The 22,247-nt window shown below is 45.4% G+C and overlaps 1 protein-coding gene across 5 annotated transcripts in view; it reads right to left on the reverse strand.

Annotated features, from left to right (window-relative positions):
• ABHD6 (abhydrolase domain containing 6, acylglycerol lipase) overlaps positions 1–3,996 on the reverse strand; it is a 54,812-nt gene extending 50,816 nt beyond the window's left edge. For 2 of the 5 annotated variants that reach the window (XM_009238856.4, XM_009238855.4), the window contains exon 1: positions 3,582–3,983. The gene's annotated coding sequence lies outside the window, so the exon portion shown is untranslated. Of the gene's footprint in view, positions 1–3,581 lie in introns of all 5 variants that reach the window. The other 3 variants (XM_003776215.5, XM_002813592.5, XM_063722020.1) reach the window with 3 other exon arrangements.
• Positions 3,997–22,247: the final 18,251 nt, after the last annotated feature.

Consider the following 22,247-nt stretch of genomic DNA (forward strand, 5'->3'; position numbering starts at 1 on the left):
CCTGAGTGCTGTCCTGCTCCCCTGAATCAGCAGTTTCCTTGGTACAGCACCAGAGAGCCGCACAGAAGCTCATGACAGACCCCAAACCCATCCAGCCACAGGCAGCAACACCCTAAGTGGCCTCTAGGATTGGGAAGCGTCAAATAGGATCCAGAGGGTTTCTGAGGGCCCAGTTTAGGAGAATACCTTGATCTTCTTGGAAGACGCAACTACACGCAAGGTCAGAAAGGACTTTAATGTTGTGAAAATCATGTCTGGTTTCAGTTTCTCAACTGTGGCACAAGTGACATTGGAGGCCGTATAATTCTTTGTTGTGGCACTGTCCTGTGCATTGTAGGACGTTTAGCAGCATCCCTGGCCTCTACCCACTTGATGTTACCTACAAGTTGTAACAACCAACAACAACAAAAAAATTTAAAAATTATCCAGGTTTGGCCGGGTGCGGTGGCTCACATCTGCAATCCCAGCACTTTTGGGAGGTAGAGGCAGGTGGATCACCTGAGGTCGGGAGTTCGAGACCAGCCTGACAAACATGGAGAAACCCCATCTCTACTAAAAATACAAAATTAGCCAGGCGTGCTTGTGCACACCTGTAATCCCAGCTACTCTGGAGGCTGAGGCAGGAGAATTGCTTGAACCCAGGAGGCAGAGGTTGCGGTAAGCCGAGATTGCGCCACTGCACTCCAGCCTGGGCGACAGAGCAAGACTCCATCTCAAAAAAAAAAAAAAAAAAAAAAAATTACCCAGGTTTGGTGGTGCACACCTGTAGCCCCAGTTACTTAGGAGGTTGAGGTAGCAGCATTGCTTGAGCCCAGGAGTTCAAAGTTACAGTGAGCTAAGATTGCTCCACTGCACTCCAGCATGGGTAACAGAGTGAGACCCTGTCTCTTAAAAAAAAATTTTTTTTAAGACTCAAATAGGAGAAATTTTTAAATGAATTTTTTTTCAACTTGCAGAACTAGCTTCCTGGCATCTTCCAAATATTTAGCTTTGATGGGGATGTCTTTGCCTCTTTTCTTTTGAACATCTGTCACGGTAATAATTGATCTAATCACCAAAATAACCAGGAGTTTCATAAAAAGTATGACATAGCGTGCCAGGTGTGGTGGTGCACACCTATAGTTTCAGCTACTTGGGAGGCTGAAGTGGGAGAATCACTTGAGCCCAAGAGTTCCAGACAAGCCTGAGTAGGAAACATAGTGAGACGTCATCTCTAAAAAAAATTTTTTTTAAAGAATATGACATAGTGAAGCTGATTTCCACTCTTAGCTGCCTGCTAGCCTACTAGGATAAACACTGATTCTTTATTTATTTTTTTATTTTTTGAGACTGGGTCTTACTTTGTCACCTAGGCTGGAGTGCTGTGGAGCAATCTCAGCTCACTGCAGCCTCGACCTCCCAGGCTCAAGCAATCCTCCCACCTCAGCCTCCCAAGTAGCTGGGACTACAGGTGCGCAACACCACTCCCAGCTAATTTTTTTTTTTGGTAGAGATGGGGTTTCACCACGTTGCCCAGGCTAGTCTTGAACTCCTGAGTTCAGTGATCCTCTTGCCTTGGCTTCTCAAAGTGCTGGCCACTTTGAGGTGTGAGACCACCACACCCAGACAAAACACTCATGCTTGCCTTTCTTCCCTCCAAACCCAAAGATAATCTTTGAGTCTAACTTCTTGCCCCAGGGATAGACCTCACCCAAAACATACTGCAAACCAGGATCACCTCTAAGGACAATTTTTTTCTCATATCAAGTTTCAGAATTACTTCCCAGTTGCACAAACTGCATTCCCATCTTTTACTCTAGGTTTGCAGATGCTCACAGAACTCAAAGGTCACACATTTTAAAAGCTAAAAAAAACCAGAAGGGCAATTCTGTCTCTAACTACAAAGACAATGGATAATTTGGAGTTGAAGAAAGCCACAGAATGTGTCAAAAAAGGCAAAATAATAAAAATAATAAAAAGATGAAAATAGAGAAAGTCTCATAGGCCTTTCTGAGCACACAAAATGGTTAATTTCTGCAGAGTCGGTGTGAGCCATTTATTAATTATTTTTTTCCAGTAATTCAAGGTAGTGGTCAACTACCACTCTTCATAATAACAGCTGCTGCTTTCTGAGTGCTTAACACATGCTGGGCCCTGTGCATTATTTTATCTAAATATTGCCACTACCCTCTAAAGTGGGTAGTGGGTACTATTACCAGAAGCTGAGAGGCCCTTGCTAGTCTGAGAACCAAATTTTAGAAAAACAAATTGGTGCTAGAAACACAGGTGATTAATTTCTCTTATTTCTAATTTCCTATATTATAACAATGTTCTTGATAAGAATTTGTTGAAATTGGGTAAAAAGTCTAGTGGTTCGAGGTCGGCTTGGGGGGGGTGGTTGGGGAGAGGGGGTGGTTCTGAGGCCAGACTCACTTCGTGTCTTGGGAAGGGACCACCTCTGGAAGCCTCATATTCCTGCTCTCAGGAATGGGCACGCCGGTGGTGGCTACCTCAAGGGGCTCTTGGGGAAAGTATGGCAGGTAATTCTTTTAAGGGGCTTAGGACAGGGCCTGGCACACAAGATTTGCTTATTCTATGTCAGCTATTATTCATTATAAACTACTTTAAACTCTTAGCCAGGTGGAGCCACTAGAGATTTCTGAGCAGGCGGGAGCAGCGGGGAGGGGGGCGGCGAGATAAATGCGGGCCTCCAGGTCCCAGCTGGAGTAAGACCCCCCCCTTTATTTCCTCTTCCTAACCACCCAGCTCCTGGGGCATACAAAGGGCTCAAAATACATATTCTCTGCATGCACAGTATCTAGACCCTCTGGCATCCTCCTCCTCGCCCACTCCCCCATGCCTCACTCTGTCACCTGGCCTCACTGTGGGCTCAGGGGCGCAAACCCTGCACGTGCACTGCCCTGCAGCCGGCGTTACACAATCCGCATTTCTAAGGCAGCCGGGAAGCCTGTGTCGCTGTAGGCGGGGGACCGCAGGTTGCGGGCGGGTACCTGGCTGGACAGCATCCTGATTCAAGGGTTTCGACACGGAGGGGGCGCAAGGGCACGGGAGCCGGGGCAGTCTGGGGAAAGGGAAGCTAAAAGACTGCTGGGGGAGGGGAGTAGCGGAGAGAGATCTTGAGGACGGCGCGGAGGCGGCGCGTGACACGGAGCAAGATGCCATCTGGGTGGGCGAGCTGCAATCCTTCTCCAGGAAATGGGGGAAACGGGGCAGCAGGAGACCCAAAATCCTCTCGGCACTGCGAGAGACGCCTAAGGGCTGCTGCGGGCGCAGGGGGTGGGGAGGCGGAGTAGAAAGAGGGTGCAGGTCCCGACACGTCCTCACTCTGTCCCCCGGCTTCAAGAGGCTGGCAGCCTGGACCCAGGAAATGGGGCGCCGGGTTTCGGGCATCTCAAACCTATCCAGGCATCGGGAGGTGGGGGCAGCGCCCGCGCGGGGAGCAGAGTGGAAAGGCAGGTGCAGATCCCCGACTCTTTCCACTCGATGCGCCGCTTCCGGGAGGTACTGGGGGAGAGGTCACGGGGCCATCAGGGCGCCCCATCCCCCTAGGGGCGCACCACCGCCCGCCCGCCTCTGCTCACCTGACCGGCCTCAACCGCCTGGGTCCCGCCGCCGGGCCCGGACCCCGGCCTTTGGTCCCTAGCCCTGGGCTCGGACCTGCCGCAGCGCTAGTACCCGCGCCGCTCCCAGCTCCGGCGCCCAGCCCGGCTGGACTCCTTAAAGGCGCAGTGTGCCGGTTCGCGTCCTCCGACAGAAAAGCCGGCTCCGCCCCAACTCAGCGCCGCGCGCTGTCCCCCAGCGGCCGCGCTCTGTTTGGGGGCTGCGGGGCGCTTATCCCCAGCTCCTCCGCGCGCAGGCTCACAGCGTTAAACCCGGAGGGTACAGTTAGCGTCCCGCACAACCCGACGCCGGCAACTGTCTCCTAGCACCCCAGAGCCAGGGCGAGAGCAGGATCTCCTACCGAGGTACCGGGGGCGGAGCCCGAGCGACCGGTCCCGCCCCCGCCCCGCCCCGCCCCGCCCCGCCCCGCCCCGGAGCGCACAAGGTGGCGGGGCGCGGGGAGGGCCTCTGAGCCCGCAGAGCCACACACAGTTCCACATCCCCGGCCCGAATTCTTCCCGGCACTGTTTCACTTACTGAGCACCTACTGTGTGCCTGGCGCGGCTGGGCATTAAACCCGCCAAAATGACTCAGGCAGGATCTCTGGATCTCTACCCCGAAAGGCATCAGAGAGAAAGGGACAGGCAGGGGTTCTCAGGCAGCAAAGCAACACTGCTTGACATCGGTTGTCCCACGTAATCCTATGAGGTAGGCACTGGGGTCGGCTTCTTTCTCAGAAGACACCGAGGCTCAGGGAGGTGAGGGGCTTGCCCTGGGTAGTCCAGGAAATGGGAGAAATGGGGGCGCAGGAGCCCCCAAATCCTCTAGACACTGCGAGGGCTCCACCCCAAAGAACACTGTAGGCGCTCGTGCTCCCGCCCTGGCTCTCGGGTGCTTGGAGACAGTTGCCGGCGTCGAGTTGTGCGGGACGTCAGACTGTAAGGACAGAACTGGGAATTCCAATCCAGGATCATCTGACTCCAAAGCTATACGGGAGAAATGGGCACCTGAAAAGGCCTTCGGCCACCTCTGGTTAAACCCCTGCTATGGTCGTTTCTTTCTTTTAGGGACAGTTAAATCCCAGCTTGGCCTGGCTACTCTTCCGTGTTTTCCATGTCTCAGTTTAGCTGCCACTTCCTCCAGGAAGCCTTCAGTAAGACCCCTTTGGGCTCACACTGCACTGTGGGCTTCTTTCATCAAAACATGTATTCGTTCATTTAACAGATATTTACTATACCTGTTAGGGGCCTTAATGGCACCCAGGTCTTCCTGCTGCACTGAGTGCTTGGCCTGCCACTCCAAACATCAAGGGGCCAGGGCCCAGCAGGACTCTCTTGGCCGTTTAAATCCCCTACAAAGGTAGCCTTTGGGCCTCAGCCTGCCAAGGCCTCCACGCTGGTGGAGCCTGGCTGAGTGGGGCAGGTCCTGGGTTTTAAGAATAGGACATAGTCAAGAAGTCCCAGAGAAGTGGCAAAGGGGCATCTCTGAAGCCACTAGTGAGCCCCATGCCTGTAAACCCTGCTCTGCAGGGCAGCTGGAATTCATCCGGAATTTGGGACAGTCCCCCTGGCTTGGGCTGGAGCATTTTCCTTTAAATTGTTGGCTGCCTTATCACTTAGGCTTCAAGGGCTGCATGTGACTCACTTCAGGGAATGGCCCCCGAGTTTCAGTGGCAATTTATTTACCAAAGAGTGGGTTGCTCAGTCCCACCTCTCTGGCTTTATCTCTCCTCACGGCTGAAGCAGAACCTTTCCAAGCCAGCAGTCCACCAACATCCCCAGAGCAGGTCCACAGAGGTAGCACAAAATGTGGGGATTAAATGTCCTTCAGTCACTACTGGCCACCTATTGGATTAGCATCCTGGACTCAGGAACATTCACCAAAACAGGAGTCCAGCGGGTGAATGCATAGACAATGAAATTGATGAATGACTTCCTGGAAGGCCCCAGCCTAGAAGCCATCAATACACCTGGTATAAAGTTTAAAACAATTGCTCTTTAGTCTTTTAATTTTCCCTCTCCAAAACCTTAAAAATGGGTAATTCATCAGTTTGGTGGGTTTTTTTATTTAACTCACAGCCTGTGACCCTGGGCGTCTCCAAGGGCCTGGAATTTCTATATCCCGAGGGTTTTTTCCCTCAGAGTTTTATATTTAGAAACACCTTTTTGAGCCCCACGTGGGAATCACATTCTGGGTGACTTATCTCCACCGGATGGCTGACAGGAGAGAAACCTTATTAGCTCCAGTTTTACAGTGAAGGAGGCAAGAGGAGATAAGGGAACTCACCTCTGGCTCCTCCCCGAGCCGGTGATGCTCCTGATTGCTGTCACTGAGGAATCAGGGCCTAGGTGGGAGACCAGAGAGCAGTCCCAGGGGCCTGGTACTTTCCAGATGGCACCTTTAGTCATCCCAAATAGAAACTCCTTATCAGTGGACAGGTCTCACCCTAGCATTAAGAAAGAGTTTTGAAACCTTTCCTCTGCCAGCAGTTACAGCAAAACGCTCCAGTATTCACTCTGCCATGAAGGCTGTACATGTCTCCTGGATGCAGCAGCACAGCTATCAGAGCTGAAGGATGCCATTATTTAATGCGCACTTACTACCTTCAGCCACAGGCATCAAATCACTTAGTCCTGACAACACATAGTAAAATATGCTCACCTGTGAGATATACTAACCCACTTTACAGACACATGAGGTACAGAGGGGTTAATGGACTCACTCAAGATCCCACAGCCAGCATATGGCAGGGCCAGCAGTCAAAGGAGTTCACTCATTCATTTATGTAGCAAACATTACTGAGAACCTACTACATACTAGGTACTGTCTGGATGAACAGAGACACACTTCTTGCCCTCAAGGACTTAGAGTCTGTTTATAATAATAAAATATTAGAAGCTATTTAATCAGGGAATCACACACAAGCTGTGAGGAATCACACAAAAGCCATGTCAGCACATGGAAATGTGTGCAGGAGAAAAGCAAAAAACACAAGATACCATGTGTACACAGACACCAGCTGGGCAGCACCCCTGAGCTTATGAGTCATTTGTACCATCTATTCCCCAAGCATTTGCTGTGTGACAACTCTGAGCCAACCACTGAGGCCTCTGCCCTATCTGGAACTCCGGTATTACTGCCTCCCAGCAGCCTTACCTGACTATCCAGGCAAAATTAATTTTTCCATCGTCCACACCCCTGTAGCACATTATACATGAGGATATGTTTATTTATTTAGGCAACTCTCAACTCCACGGAGTTGTGAACTCCTTTTCCACTTCCATCTCCCCAGGGAAAAGCATGATGAGTAGCACAGAACAGGCAAATGTTAATTAGCTACCATGTGTTGAGCTTTTCCTGTGTTCGTCACCTTGTGCTCAGTGCTTTACGTGCATTATCTCATTGAATCCTCCCAACAACTCTGTTATTAGCCCTATTTTACAAATGAGGAACATTTTGAGGCTCAGAGAATTTCTGAGCCTCAAATCTACCCAAATGTGTTGAATAACCTACCCAAATATCTTAGTCTGTGTGTGTGTGTGTCTTGAGAGAGTCTCACTCACTCTGTTGCCCAGGCTGGAGTACAGTGGCACGATCATGGCTTATTGCAACCTCCACTTCCCCAGGTGCAAGCAATTATCCTGCCTCAGCCTCCTGAGTAGCTGGGATTACAGGCGTTTGCCACCACACCCAGCTAATTTTTGTATTTTTAGTAGAGGCAAGATTTCCCCATGTTGGCCTCTTAGTCTGTTTTTGCATTGCTGTAAAGAAATAACTAAGACTAGGTAATTTATAAAGAAAAGAGGTTTAATTGGCTCACAGTTCTGCAGGCTGTACATAGTGCCAGCATCTGCCTCTCGTGAGGGCCTCAGGAAGCTTACAATCACAGTGGAAGGTAAAGGGGGGCCAGCATGTCACCAGGCAAGACAGTGGGAGCAAGAGGGAGCAGGAGCAAGAGAGAGTGAGGGCAAAAGAGAGTAAGGAAGGAGGTGCCACGCTCTTTTAAACAATCAGATCACATGTGAACTGCCAGACTGAGAACTCACTCATCACCAAGGGTCTGATGCTAAGCCATTCATGAGGCATCTGCTCCTGTGATCCAATCACCTGCCAGACTCTTTTTAACAACCAGCTCTTCTGGGAAATAATAGAATGAGAACTCACCCACCACCCCTCCCCACCAAAGGGCATTAATCTATTCACGAGGGACCTGCCTTCATGACCCAAACACCCCCATTAGGCCCACCCTCATACTGGGAATCACATTTCAACATGAGATTTGGAGGGGACAAACATCCAAACCATATCACCAAGGTCACACAGCTAGTCAATGATACTGCCAGAATTCAAACAAAGTTTTGTATGTCTGAGCACTAAATCTATATTCTAACCATTCAGCCACCTGCTGCCATGACAAGTAATGGAATTAAATAAGAAGAATACAACAAAATCTCACCTTAAAAAGCTTGTACCCAGCATTTTATGAAATAATAACATTTTTTAGGCTAAAAATACTTCTTTCCAAATGCCTTAAAATATTGCTTATTCATTTATTTGTGAATTAAATGTTTACAAGCATTTACTTATGCATAGGACCCAAGCTATGGTAGATACGATTTTACTCCTTCCTTTAAGGAGAACAGTCTAAATTATATACACCTGAAAAAAAGAACATCAATGCAAGAGTTAAGTAATAAGAACATATCACAAGACAACAAGTCAACATATGTCAACACATGTCATATGTAGTATATAATCATAGAAAGGACTCACTAATCAGGAAGTTCTAACACTAATTCCTACTATATTGATTCATTCGCTGAAAATGCCAGTTGAGCATAGCACTAGGCCAGAGAGTGTCCTGGATGGGAAGGAAAGGGAGGACTTTGAGAGAGCAGTGTCACTGCACCTGCAGCACTCTGATAAGCTCAGGCTTGCCAAGCACCTGAAAAGAAGTGGGAAGATGCTGTAGTTTGAATATGGTTTGTTGATCCTCACCAAATCTCATGTAGAAATTTGATCCCCAATGTTGGAGGTGGAGCCTAATGGAAGGTGCTTGGGTCATGGGGACAGATCCCTCATGAATGGATAAATGCCCTTTGACAGGGAGGGGTGGTGAGTAAGTGAGTTCTCACGCTATTATTTCCCATGAGAGCTGGTTGGTGTGTAAAAAGAGCCTGGCAACTCCCCACTCTCTCTTGCTTCGTCTTCTACCGTGTGATCTCTACACTTGCATGCTGTGCTTCTATGTCCACTATGAGAGGAAGCATACTGAGGCCCTCACCACATGGCCAGTCTTGATCCTTCCAGCCAGCAGAATTATGAGCCAAATAAACCTACCTACCTACCTTTCTTTCTTTCTTTCTTTCTTTTCTTCTTTCTTTCTTTCTTTTTGACAGAGTCTTGCTCTATTGCCCAGGCTGGAGTGCAGTGGCACAATCTTGGCTCAATGCAACCTAGGCCTTCTGGGTTCAAGCAATGCTCCTGTCTCAGCCTCCTGAGTAGCTGAGATTACAGGCACATGCCACCACACCCAGCTAATTTTTGTGTTTTTAGTAGATACAGGGTTTTACCATGTTGGCCAGGCTGGTCTCGAACTCCTGACCTCAGGTGATCCTCCTGCCTCAGACTCCCAAAGTGTTGGGATTACAGGCGTGAGCCACCGTGCCCGACCTAACCTTATTTCTTAATAATTACTCAATCTCAGGTATTCCTTTATAGCAACATAAAATGGACTAAGACAGACGGTGATGGAAATTTTCCAAAAGATTAACCTGGACCTTTAATAAGAGGTGAGGGATACTACCACCCAGAATGATTGGGACTCCACTGCTAAAGACAGGAAAAGGTTAATGTAAAACCAAATTAGGATAAAAATGATGAATGCAAAAGGAATGGAGCATATGGAATGTTAACAGATGGCAGAGGGAAAGCCAAACTACCAGTTTCCTATTTTACATCATCTTGATCATGGAAAAAGATTTGATCAGGTGAAAATATCACAAAGAGGGAAACTGAGCTCAGGATAGGAAGAAAAGATGGAGAAAGAGCACACAAAAATTTAAATTAGTTCAAATTACCAGATCAAGAGAAATTACTGCCAAAGATACTAAAAGGATATTTAGATGTGATCTCAATAAACATATTCAGTGATCTTTGAGAAATTATGCTAGAAGATTTTAATGGGCGAGAGTCCCATTTCAAATAAAGGAGAAAGACTGATACACAGATCTCGAGACCAAGAGGTGTGGTGTTGATTTTTAGCAAAGTTCTGCACCTGATTGTTAAACTAAAACAAAAGAGGTAAGTACAAGAGCTCATTTGGGTTCACTGTGAATGATCACACCAAAGGAATAATGTTTCACAGTTACTAGCATAAATAGACCTGGAGACTGTTGCAGGAAATTGCATACAGAATCTTGACTTATAGTAGGCTTTGGACAAAGCATTTTATAATCTGTTTATGGAGAAGATGAAGTAATTTAGACTTTGAAATATCACGGTTTGGTGGAGTCATAGAAGGTTAAACAACAGTGGCCCAATTTTGTTTAATCTGACAAAATGAGACTAGAAGCAATTTTTTTTCCTTCCTTCTTTCCTTCCTTCCTCTCTTTCTCTTTCTCTCTTTCTCTCTTTCTTTCATCTCATTATGTTGCCCAGGCTGGTCTTGAGCTGCTGGCCTCAAGCCATCCTCCTCCCTCAGCTTCCTAAGTACTGGGATTACAGGCCTGAGCCACCATGTCCTGCCTGGAAGCAATTTTCTTTTTCTTTTTTTTTTTTTTTTAGACGGAGTCTTGCTCTGTCGCCCAGCTAGGAGTGCAGTGGCGGGATCTCGGCTCACTGCAAGCTCCACCTCCCAGGTTCACGCCATTCTCTTGCCTCAGCCTCCCAAGTAGCTGGGACTACAGGCGCCAGCCACTACGCCCGGCTAATTATTTGTATTTTTAGTAGAGACGGGGTTTCACCGTTTTAGCCAGGATGGTCTCGATCTCCCGACCTCGTGATCCGCCCGCCTTGGCCTCCCAAAGTGCTGGGATTACAGGCATGAGCCACCGCGCCCGGCCAGAAATTTTCTAATAAAATGCTCTAGTTCTCTCTCCTTGAAATTTTTTTTTTAATTGAGGTGAACACAAATTCAGACTTCTCATTAAATTTTAAATTAAACAAAGCTAGGAAGAAAATTGAGATTTAAAACTGTTTCAATAATTTGGAATATGCCAAAAACATTATGGTGAAATTTAACCATCCCACCTTTAAGCTTTTAAAATCCAAATTGGAGGCTGGACACAGTGGTTCACGCCTGTAATCCCAGCACTTTCGGAGGCTGAGGTGGGCGGATCACGAGGTCAGGATATTGAGACCATCCTGGCCAACATGGTAAAACCCCGTCTCTACTAAAAATACAAAAAAATTAGCTGGACATGGTGGCATGTGCCTAAAATCCCAGCTACTCTGGAGGCTGAGGTGGGAGAATCCCTTGAACCAGGGAGTCGGAGGTTGCAGTAAGCCAAGATCATGCCACTGCACTCCAGCCTGGCGACAGAGCAAGACTCCATCTCAAAAAAAAAAAAAAAAAAAAAAAAAAAAAATCCAAATTGTAGCTCAGCATATGGTAGACCAGATGCAGCCTTCTCAACTCATCTCTATTCTGGATAAAATAGATTTTTTCATATGTTGTTGGGCTGACATGTATCAAAATAAGAGTAGGGGGCAGTGAGCAACAAATAAATGTGAAATGCAGTGTTGTCCTGAGAACAAATGTGTATATCGTACCCATAAACAATATTGGGAGACTAAACTTGGCCAGCTGTAACTTTGAGGAGCTGAACCTGAAAGCTCCATGTTTAGCCAGGACCCTCAAATGAGCTATGGCAGTGCCAGATGCTGGTGTGCCTTCACTACAAGCATGTACAAAGAAGGATGTTCTCTGTAAACCACCCAGGATTCTCATAGATCATAATTCACCACATATGAGCTTACTGAAAGAAGCCAGACACAAAAGAGCAGATACTATATGAGCTCACTCGATAAAGTTCAAAAACAGAACAACTATTCTAAGATGCTAAAAATTAGAAGTGGTTGCCTTTGAGGGGAAATGACTGGAAGGGGGCTTGAGGCAGGTATCTGAGGTGCCAGTAATGATTCTATATCTTTATCTGAGGTGGTAGTTAATGTATTCACTTGTGCAAATTTCTCAAACTATATACTTATGTGCAATTTTCTATGTGTATGTTATGCTTAAATACAAATATATTCTTAACAATAAAGTCAAAACCAATATCACCATCACACACAAAGAAATGAGTCACAGATAGAGAGAAAGAGAGAAAGGAAGAAGGTCAGCAGTAAGGGCAAACAACCAATTTAGAGTCCCCAAGTTTCTTTGTATATAAAGATATATTTCTATGTATTTATTTAATTTGCATTAATTTCTTTAATTTGCATAAAGAAATACGTGCAAATATTTAGAATTTTATAATGTAAATATATAATTTTATAATTATATTTGCATATAGAATTATTAGATTATAAACTAATTATGTATGTAATGTTAGCACAAATAAAAGGTGGAATCACAAAAATTAGTAAACAGCAGTATATTTCTTAAATGATTAGACATGTTTTTAAAGGAACAAATAGAAATTTTAAAAATAAAATATCTATTTTGAAGTTGAAGGAATAGATATCAAAGAATGTGAAAGATATCCATTCTTTCTTTGATCCATCCTTACCCAAAGGATGGGTGAAACAACAGGTAAGACACAGCTAATGAGACAATTGATTTGGTAGCCAGATCTGAAGACATTTTCCAGAATTCAGCACAGAGTGATGACATGACTAAATATGAAAAAGACGTTATGGAATATGAAGGATAGACTGAGAAGGTTTAATATTTATTTAATTAGTGTGAAAGATGGAGAGAAGGAAGGCGAGGCCATATTTGAGGTGGAAATGGCTGAGAATTTCTAGGGCAGGAAATAGAACGTGACTCCACAGATTTAGGAAGTACAACATATCTTTTTTTTTTACATTTCCATAGGTTTTTGGGGAAAAGGTGGTGTTTGGTTACATAAATAAGTTCTTCAGTGGTGGTTTCAGAGATTTTGGTGCACCCATCACCCAAGCAGTGTACACTGCACCCAATGTGTAGAGTCTTTTATCCCTCACCCCCTTCCCACCCTTTCCCCGAGGCTCCAAAGTCCATTGTATCATTCTTAAATGTCTTTGGATCCTCATAGCTTAGCTCCCACTTATGAGTGAGAACATACGATGTTTGGTTTTCCATTCCTGAGTTACTTCACTTAGAATAATGGTCTCCAATTCCATCCGGGTTGCTGCGAATGCCATTATTTTGTTCCTTTTTATGGCTGAGTAGTATCCCATGGTGTATGTGTGTGTATATATCACATTTTCTTTATCCACTTATTGACTGATGGGCATTTGGGCTGGTTACACATTTTTTGCAATTGCGAATCGTGCTGCTATAAACATGCGTGTGCAAGTATCTTTTTTGTATAATGACTTCTTTTCCTCTGGGTAGATACCCAGTAGTGGGATTGCTGGATCAAATGGTAGTTCTACTTTTAGTTCTTTCAGGAATCTCCACACTGTTTTCCATAGTGGTTGTACTAGTTTACATTCCCACCAGCAATGTAGAGGTGTTCCCTTTTCACCGCATCCACGTCAACATCTATTATTTTTTGATTTTTTTTATTATGGTCATTCTTGCAGGAGTAAAGTGGTATGACATTGTGGTTTTGATTTGCATTTCCCTGATCATTAGTGATGTTGAGCATTTTTTCATTTTTGTTGGCCATGTGTATATCTTCTTTTGAGAATTGTGTATTCATGTCCTTAGCTCACTTTTTGATGGGATTGTTTGTTTTTTCTTGCTAATTTGTTTGAGTTTCTTGTAGATTCTGGATATCAGAACTTTGTCTGACAACATATCTTTATTTATTTATTTATTTGTGACAGGGTCTCTCTCTCTGTCACCCAGGCTGGAGTGCAGTGGTGCAATCATGGCTAACTGCAGCCTTGACCTCCCAAGCTCAAGCTATCCTCCCATCTCAGTCTCCCAAGTAGCTGGGACTACAGGCATACACCACCACTCCCAGCTATTTTTTTTTTGTAAAGACTGAGTCTCGCCATGTTGCCCAGGCTCGTCTCCACCTCCTGGGCTCAAGCGATCTGCCTGCCTTGGCCTCCCAAAGTGCTAGAATTACAGGTGTGAGCCGCTTCACCCAGCCAGGAAGCACAATATATCTAAAGCAGGGTAAATAATAAGAAATATTGTAGTGAAACTGCAGAACACTAAAAACAAAGAAATAATCTTATAAGCAGCTAGAGGTTTTTTTGTTTTTTTTTGGCAGATTACTCACGAAAGAAGAAATTAGATTGTCACCAGATTTCCCAATGGCAACACTAGAAACCAAAAGATAGTGAAACAATATCTTCAAAGACCTGAGAATTGGATACCCAGCATTTTAATAATGAGGGTGAAATACAAATAAAAACTAAGATAATTTGACTAACTTTTTTTTTTCCTAAGAGACAGGTCCCTTACAATAATAGTTTCCCAGCTAGAGTGCAGTGGTACCATCATAGCTCACTGCAGCCTGGAACTCCTGGGCTCAAGGAGCCATTCTCCTGCCTCAGCCTCTCCAGGAGTTGGTACTACAGCCCTGCGCCTCCACACCCGGCTTGCGCTTCTAAGATGTACTTCAGAAAAAAGAAAAATTATCCCATTAAGAAGAAATGGAAGGAGTGAAAAAATTGGTAAGTATAATAAATCTGAACAAAATTGTCAGTACAAAAAAATAAAGATGAGAACAGTAATATACAATTTGTGAGTTTAGGACAGAATTAAAGAACAGAATTAAAACACTGGGCAAAAGTAAATTAGGAAAGAGTGACTGGAGTTAAAGTGTTCTGAGCGACTTTGCATTTGTTTGGGAAGGGGATGGAGATTTAACTTTGGTCTTTGTCAAATATATGTGGCAAAATGTCAATGGTCGTTATGGGGGCCGGGCGCAGTGGCTCACACTTATAATCCCAGCACTTTGGGAAGCTGAGGTGGGTGGATCACTTGAGCTCAGTCTGGTCTACATGGTGAAACCCCGTCTCTACCAAAAATACAAAATTAGCCAGGTGTGGTGGCACGTGTCTGTAATCCCAGTTACTCCAGAGGCTGAGGCAGGAGAATCACTTGAACCCGGGAGGCAGAGGTTGCAGTTGAGCTGAGATTGTGCCACTGCACTCCAGCCTGGACAATGGAGTGAGACTCTATCTCAGAAAAAAAAAAAAAAAAGGCAATGGTAGTTGCTAAAATAATATAAATAAGATATATAACTTTCAAATCCGTAGAAAGGGGAAATGACAAAAGCCAATAAGAAACAAACAAACAAATACCAATCAACCCCAAAGAAGTGTACAAAAAAGTAAGACGAAAGATAGTAAAAATAAGTCCAAATATATCAATAATCAAAGTGAATGTAAACTAACTAAACTCATCAGTTAGTCAGGAATTGTCAAATTGCATTTAAAAAACCCAAGAGACACTGTTTCAAGAGACACTCCTAAAACATAGGAATTTGGAAAGGTTGATAACTTAGTCAAATTATCCTCTATGTTTGGTGTTTTTTATGTCTTAAGAAATTCTTCCCTACTTCACATGAACCACATGGGTTGAGATTAGGGGAGATACAGCACCCCAAGGAAATGGGGATTGAGCGCCACCTTGGGAGTAATGGCCGCTGGGCTGGCCATAAAACAACAAATGGAAGGACAGAGGCAGAGACACTAGCTCCACACGTTCCAGTCACTTGAACATATCTCAGGTGAAGATGGTGGGCTCTAAATTGTAAAGTCCTGTTCTGCGGCTTATTAGATATCTGACTACCTAAACCTCAGTTTTGGCTGGGAGTGGTGGCTCACACCTGTAATCCCAGCACTTTGGAAGGCCGAGGCAGGTGGATCGCCTGAGGTCAGGAATTTGAGACCAGCCTGGCCAACATGATGAAACCCCTTCTCTACTGAAAATACAAAATTAGCCAGGTGTGGTGGCAGGTGCCTGTAGTCCCAGCTACTTGGGAGGCTGAGGCAAGAGGATCACTTGAACCCAGGAGGCAGAGGTTGTAGTGAGCCAAGATTGTACCATTGGACTCCAGCCTGGGCAACAAGAGCAAAACTGTGTTTCAAAAATAAAATAAAATAAAATAAACCTCAGTTTCTTCATCTATAAACAGAGGATGATGATGAGGAATTGATAATAATACCAACCTCACAGGACTTCAGAGAAGATCAAGCTGAACAATGCCTTTAAAAGTTAGCACTACACCTGGCACAGATGCACTGTGCATCGTGCTAGCTCTCAGCATCATTGCTGTTTATACACCAAGCATTTTTTGAGCTCACGCAGTCCTCAGAGGGCCTGAAAACTACCTTTGAATAATTGAAGGTCAGTTGTGAAAGAGATTATGAAGACCCCAAATTAGCAGGTGGGGAATCGATGGGTGACAGTTGCCAGCGGGTGTTTGCACATGTGTGGGAACATAGGGCCAAGTTTTTCTTGCTAAGACAACATACATTTCTTCAAGTCTTCTTGCTGAATGTCTCACAGGCTTCATTTCAGCATCTGTGTCACCCATGTCATTGGACCAAGACCTCTCCCTGTTGACTTTCCCTGGTTTCTCCTGGGGCCTTTATGTACCCCATCGTTTAGCCACTTGAACTTGAACATCTGCATGAAACTTTCAAAGATGCATGCCACATTGTGCCATTTAATCATGATGCTTTCTCACTCACCTAGTCTATCAGAAGGACAATGCATCCTCGTCTGTTCCCATCTCTTCTCTTCTCTGAGCTGCTGAGGTCAAGTGGGGAGCTGGGTTACCCATGTGTATGGATGGATCAAAGTCTGGTTACCCGTCAGGCAGTGTCCTAGTGGCTAGGTTGGGGTTCTGTGGACTGGGAGTATGGGGTACCCAGTAGGGGCAGGGATAGGAGGAACCAAGTTTGCTTATCTCTTCCCAGTGGCACAAAAATGATTGGGAACAGGCCCAAAAGTCAGAAGTGGGATGGAGGTTGGAACAGAGTAGGGAGAGATGGGGCAGGCAAAGCTAGAAGGAGAAGGTGACAGTGGAGAACAGACCACACCTTCCTGTTAGTTTTCAAAGGGATTGTTCTCATTTAAAGACATAGGCTGGGCCGATGCCAGTGAGCAGCTAGCATACGTTTCTTCATTCCCCGCTCTGGACCTGGCTTTTTTTGCATTATCCTGTTTGTCTTCATCTTCACCACAGCCACTGAGTGTGTTATTACTTACACCATTTAACCACGAGGAAACAGCTTAGAGGTTAGGTAACTTGCCCAAAGTCACATAGCTAGCAACTGGTAAGTAGGGAATCATCTCCTAAATTCAGTATATCACATGGGACTTGATGAGCATCTCCTAGGACTTTGCCCAAGACTTAGATTTTGCAGTCGGCCATGGAGGCTCCACTGAAGTCACGAACGATAGAATGCATGTTGGGGAAGCTTAGGAAATTTCTACTGCAAGTCTCTTCCTTAAAAAATGCGCCTCACTTTGGCTGGGCATGGTGTCTTATGCCTGTAATCCAAACACTTTGGGAGGCTGAGGTGGGCAGATCACTTGAGTTCAGGAGTTCGAGACTAGCCTGGCCAGCATGGCAAAACCCTGTCTGTACTAAAAATACAAAAAAAATTAGCCGGGCATGGTGGCGTGAGCCTGTAATCCCATCTACTCCGGAGGCTGAGGTGGGAGGGTGGCTTGAGCCCCAGGAGGTGGAAGTTCCAGTGAGCCAAGATCGTGCCTCTGCACTCCAGCCTGGGCAAGAGCACCAGACTCCATCTAGAAAAGAAAAAAAGAGAAATGCACCTCACTTCAGTGATGGCTGCTCCCCACTGTTGTGACTACATTTGAACACAGTGTGGTTGGGTATGATTGGGTCTCCATGGAAACAAAGCTTCCACAGACTTCTGCTTCCAATCTCTGAGAATTAATATCAAACACAGTTTCAAGACTTGATCTGCACTGCATTTTTACACATGGGCCTCTAAGGCAGTGCAGAGTAATGGATGGGAACGCAGGATTGGCTGTCAGGCCTGCCTCTGCCATTTACAGAATGAACACTTGTGACAAGCTGTTCCCTCTCTCCGGGTCCCGGTTTCCTCTATAAAATAGGGCTATGATAGTACTTACCTCATACATTTGTTCTAAGTATTATTACATTATTAAGCAAAATAAGTGTTAGCTATTATAATTCCTCCCCACCCACCTGTTCCCCTCCTGCTGCCCCTGTTCCCAACACTGGGATGACCAATTCATCCTGGTTTGCTCAGGACTTGTTCTGATTTAGCATTGAAAGCTCAGCATCCTGGGAACTGCACTAAGGTTTGAGGGAACCAGGATGGTCAGTTGCCCTCCCCAACACTTCAGCCAGAGACATCATAATAGTCCAGATAAACTGGCAGCCAATGGAGCTCAAGATGGTTTGAGTCCAAGATTTACATTGATAATTCAAAATCATGACAGTTTTGTGGCCACTGGATATAGAATGATAGCTCAGAGGCACAGAAAACTCAGTGAAACCAAAGGTAAGTCCAACTAATTATTCAACTCTGGGCCCTCAAGGGCAGGAGCTGTCTTGTTCATCTTTGTATCTCCCTCTGCACTTAGAAGGGTAAATTGTTAAATGAGTGAACAACAAATGCAAAAACCCACAGCGCAGGTTAGGTGCCATGGCTCATGCCTGTAATCTGAGCACTTTGGGAGGCCAAGGCAGAAGGATCACTTGAGCCCAGAAATTTGAGACCAGCCTGGGTAACATAGGGGGATACCGTCTCTATGAAAACAAAAACATCCACAGCTCAGAATGATCTCAAGTCCCAGGCCAAGAGCTGTTTCAAAACATCTCCTGGGCTGAATTTTTTTTTTTTTTTGAGATGAAGTGTCGCTCTTGTTGCCCAGGCTGGAGTGCAGTGGTGAGATCTTAGCTCACTGCAACCTCTGCCTCCCAGGTTCAAGTGATACTCCTGCCTCAGCCTCCTAAGTAGCTGGGACTACAGGCGTGTGCCACCATGCCTGGCTGATTTTTGTATTTTTAGTAGAGATGGGGTTTCACTATGTTGGCCAGGCTGGTCTCGAACTCCTGATCTCAAGTGATCCACCTGCCTTGGCTTCCCAAAGTGCTGGGATTACAGGCGTGAGCCACCATGCCTGGCCCAGGGCTGATTTTTTAAGGTCTTATGCTAGGAATGACCTTGGCCTGCATCTAAATCTGGTTCTGGAATGAAATTGGAGTAGGCGCTGCCGCTGGAGGGGGAGATCCCTTCCTGGGAATGGGATTCCTTACAGCCTGCATGGACCTGGTGGACTGAACAAAGATGGGGAACGTGGGAATAAAAGACAAAGACATAAGAGTATATTTGGAAGAAGCAGTCAGGGGGCACCTTGCCTCTAGTAGACAAGGGCCCTGAGCTTTACACAGCCCTCCGTATTTATTGGTAAAAGAGATAATGAGAAAAGGGGGTTGTTGTTGGGTAATTGTCAGTCAGCTGTTTGGTTCATAGCAGGCTTGCAAGACTGCATCCTTTGAACAATAGGCGCTAGGTTTCTCAGTAGATAACTTCAAGGAGCCCGGCCCCCAGGGAGTGTTTGCCCTCAGCAAAACTTTCCGTGGCAGGTGCAGTGTGAGTTTGCTCACATCCTGCATTTATGATAAACAGTTTGCTGTTTGATCATATAGCGTCCAGCGGAATGCTGAGTTGGTCACAATCCCTTTGGCCTTTTTGGCTCCCAACAATTCCTGCCTGGAAAATCATTCATGAGTCACTGTGTGGTTAACGATTGACATGTGCTCCTACCCGCACTGCAAACCTTGTCTGTAGAACTGGTGTGGTTTTAGATAGATTTACAGATAAATTTATAGATCATGCCTAATGCATGATGATTCAGGAGGGAAGCCTTCTCCCAAAGAACACCAGATGATTTTCTGGGGCCCTCTGCTCACAGCCAGGGTGTCCCCCAAGCCCTCAGCCTCCTTACGTATGTATGGGACACACAGAGGGTTTCAGAATATGGAGAGAAAACATTTCCATTTGCTGGAAATCTGGGGTCAGGGACATGGATTGTTCTCAGTGTTCTGAGCTGGAATAGTGGTGGGGCCTTATCACTGCTATGTGCCAGAGAAGAAATGCTATAGGAGACTGACCAGGTGCTCACACTCTGGTGCCAAACAGTCCTGGCCGTGCCTCTTACCAGATGTGATGTGAGACCTGGAGAGGTGACTTGCCCTCTCTGAGGCTCAGTTTCCTCATTTGTAAAATGAGGAGAATAATAGTAGTCAGGTAGTTGTGAGGTTTAAAGGACCGAGTCCATGTAAAGACGTGTAATGTGGGCCTACTATAGGTCAGAACCCACAGCCACTATTACAGACACACCTTGGAGATATTGCAGCCTCAGCTCCATACCACTGCAATAAAGTGAGTATCACAAGGTTTTTGGTTTCTGAGTGCATATAAAAGTTATGTTGGCTAGACACAGTGGCTCACACCTTTTGGAGGCCAAGGAGGGAGGATCGCTTGAGCCTAGGAGTTTGAGACCAGCCTAGGCAACATGGCAAAACACTGCCTCTACAAAAAATACAAAAATTAGTCAGGCATGGTGATGCATGCTTGTACTCCCTGCTACTAGAGAGGCTGAGGCGGGAGGCTCGCTTGAGCCCAGGGAGTGAAGGCTGCAGTGAGCTATGAGCATGCCACTGCACTCCAGCCTGGGCAACAGAGCAAGATGATATTGAAAAAAAAAGTTATGTCTACACTATACTGTAGTTTATTAAGTGTGCAAGAGCATTATGTCTAAAATACAATGTATCTATCTTGATTAAAAATACTTTATTGCTAAAAAATGCTAATGATCGTCTCAGGCTTCAACGAGTCATAATCTTTTTGCTGATGGAGGGGGCTTGCCTCGACGTTGATGGTTGCTAATGGATCAGGATGGTAGTTGGAGTGGCAGTGGCAGTTTCTTCAAAGAAGACAACAACGAAGTTTGCCACATCGATTGACTCTTTCAAAAAGATTTCTCTACAGCATGTAATGCTGTTTGATGGCATCTTGCCCACAGTAGAACTTCTTTTGAACTTGGAGTCAATCCTCTCCAACCCTGCATTATCAACTAAGTTTATGTGATATTCTAAATCCTTTGTTGTCATTTCAAAAATGTTACAGCGTCTTTACCAGGAGTAGATTTCATCTAAAGAAACCACTTTCTTTGCTCATCTGCAAGAAGCAACTCCTTATCTGTTCAAGTTTTATCAGGAGGTTGCAGCAATTCAGTCACATCTTCAGACTCCACTTCTAGTTCTTTTACTATTTACATCACATCTGCAGTGACTTTTCCCACTGAAGTCTTGAATACCTCAAAGTAATCCATGAAGGTTGGAATTAACTCCTTCCAAACTTCTACTAATGTAAATAGTTTTACTTCCTCCCATGAATCACAAATGTTCTTAATGGCATCTAGAAATGCTGAATCCTCTCTAGAAGAGTTTCAATTGACAGCTCAGATCCATCAGAGGAACCACTGTCTAAGGCAGCTTTAGCCTTACAAAATGTATTTCTTAATAAGACTTGAAAGTCAAAATAATTTCTTGATCTGTGGGCTACAGAGTGAATGTTGTCTTAGCAGGCATGAAAACAACATTCATCTCCTTGAACCTCTCCATCAGAGCTCTTGGGTGACCAGGTGCATTACCAGTGAGCAGTAATATTTTGAAAGGAATCCTTTTTTCTGAGCAGCAGGTCTCAAGAGTGGGCTTGAAATATTCAGTAAACTGCACTATAAAGAGATGTACTGTCATCCAGGCTTTGTTCCATTTGTAGAGCACAGACAGCATAGATTTAGCATAATTCTCAAAAACCCTAGGATTGGGCCGAGTACAGTGACTTACGCCTGTAATCTCGGCACTTTGTGAGGCCAAGGCAGATGGATCACTTGAGGTCAGGGGTTCGAGACCATCCTGGCCTGGCCAACATGATAAAACCCCGTCTCTACTAAAAATACAAAAATTAGCCAAGGGTGATGGCGTGCGCCTGTAGTCCCAGCTACTCGGGAGGCTGAGGCACGAGAATCACTTGAACCTGGGAGGCAGAGATTGCAGTGAGCCAAGATCGCACCACTGCACTCCAGCCTGGGTGACAGAGTGAGACTCTGTCTCAAAAATAATAATAAAATAAAAAAGAACCCTAGGATTTTCAGAAAAGTCAGTGAGCACTGGCTTCAACTTAAGGTCACCAGCTGCACTTGCCCCTAACAAGAGAGCCAGGCTGTCTTTTGAAGCTTTGAAGCCAGGCATTGACTTCTCTTCTCTAGCTAAGAAAGTCCTAGACGTCATCTTCTTCCAATAGAAGGCTCTTTTGTCTACGCTGAATATCTGTCGTTTGGTGTAGCCACCTTTATCAGTTACCTACCTTAGCTAGATCTTCTGCATATCTTGCTGCAGCTTCTCTATCAGCACTTGCTACTTCACTTTGCACTTTTATGTTATGGAGATGGTTTCTTTCCTGAAACTTCATGAACCAACCTCTGCTGATTCCAACTTTTCTTCTGCAGCTTCCTCACC

This window comes from Pongo abelii, chromosome 2 (assembly GCF_028885655.2).
Source record: "Pongo abelii isolate AG06213 chromosome 2, NHGRI_mPonAbe1-v2.0_pri, whole genome shotgun sequence".
NCBI classification, from domain to species: Eukaryota; Metazoa; Chordata; class Mammalia; order Primates; family Hominidae; genus Pongo; species Pongo abelii.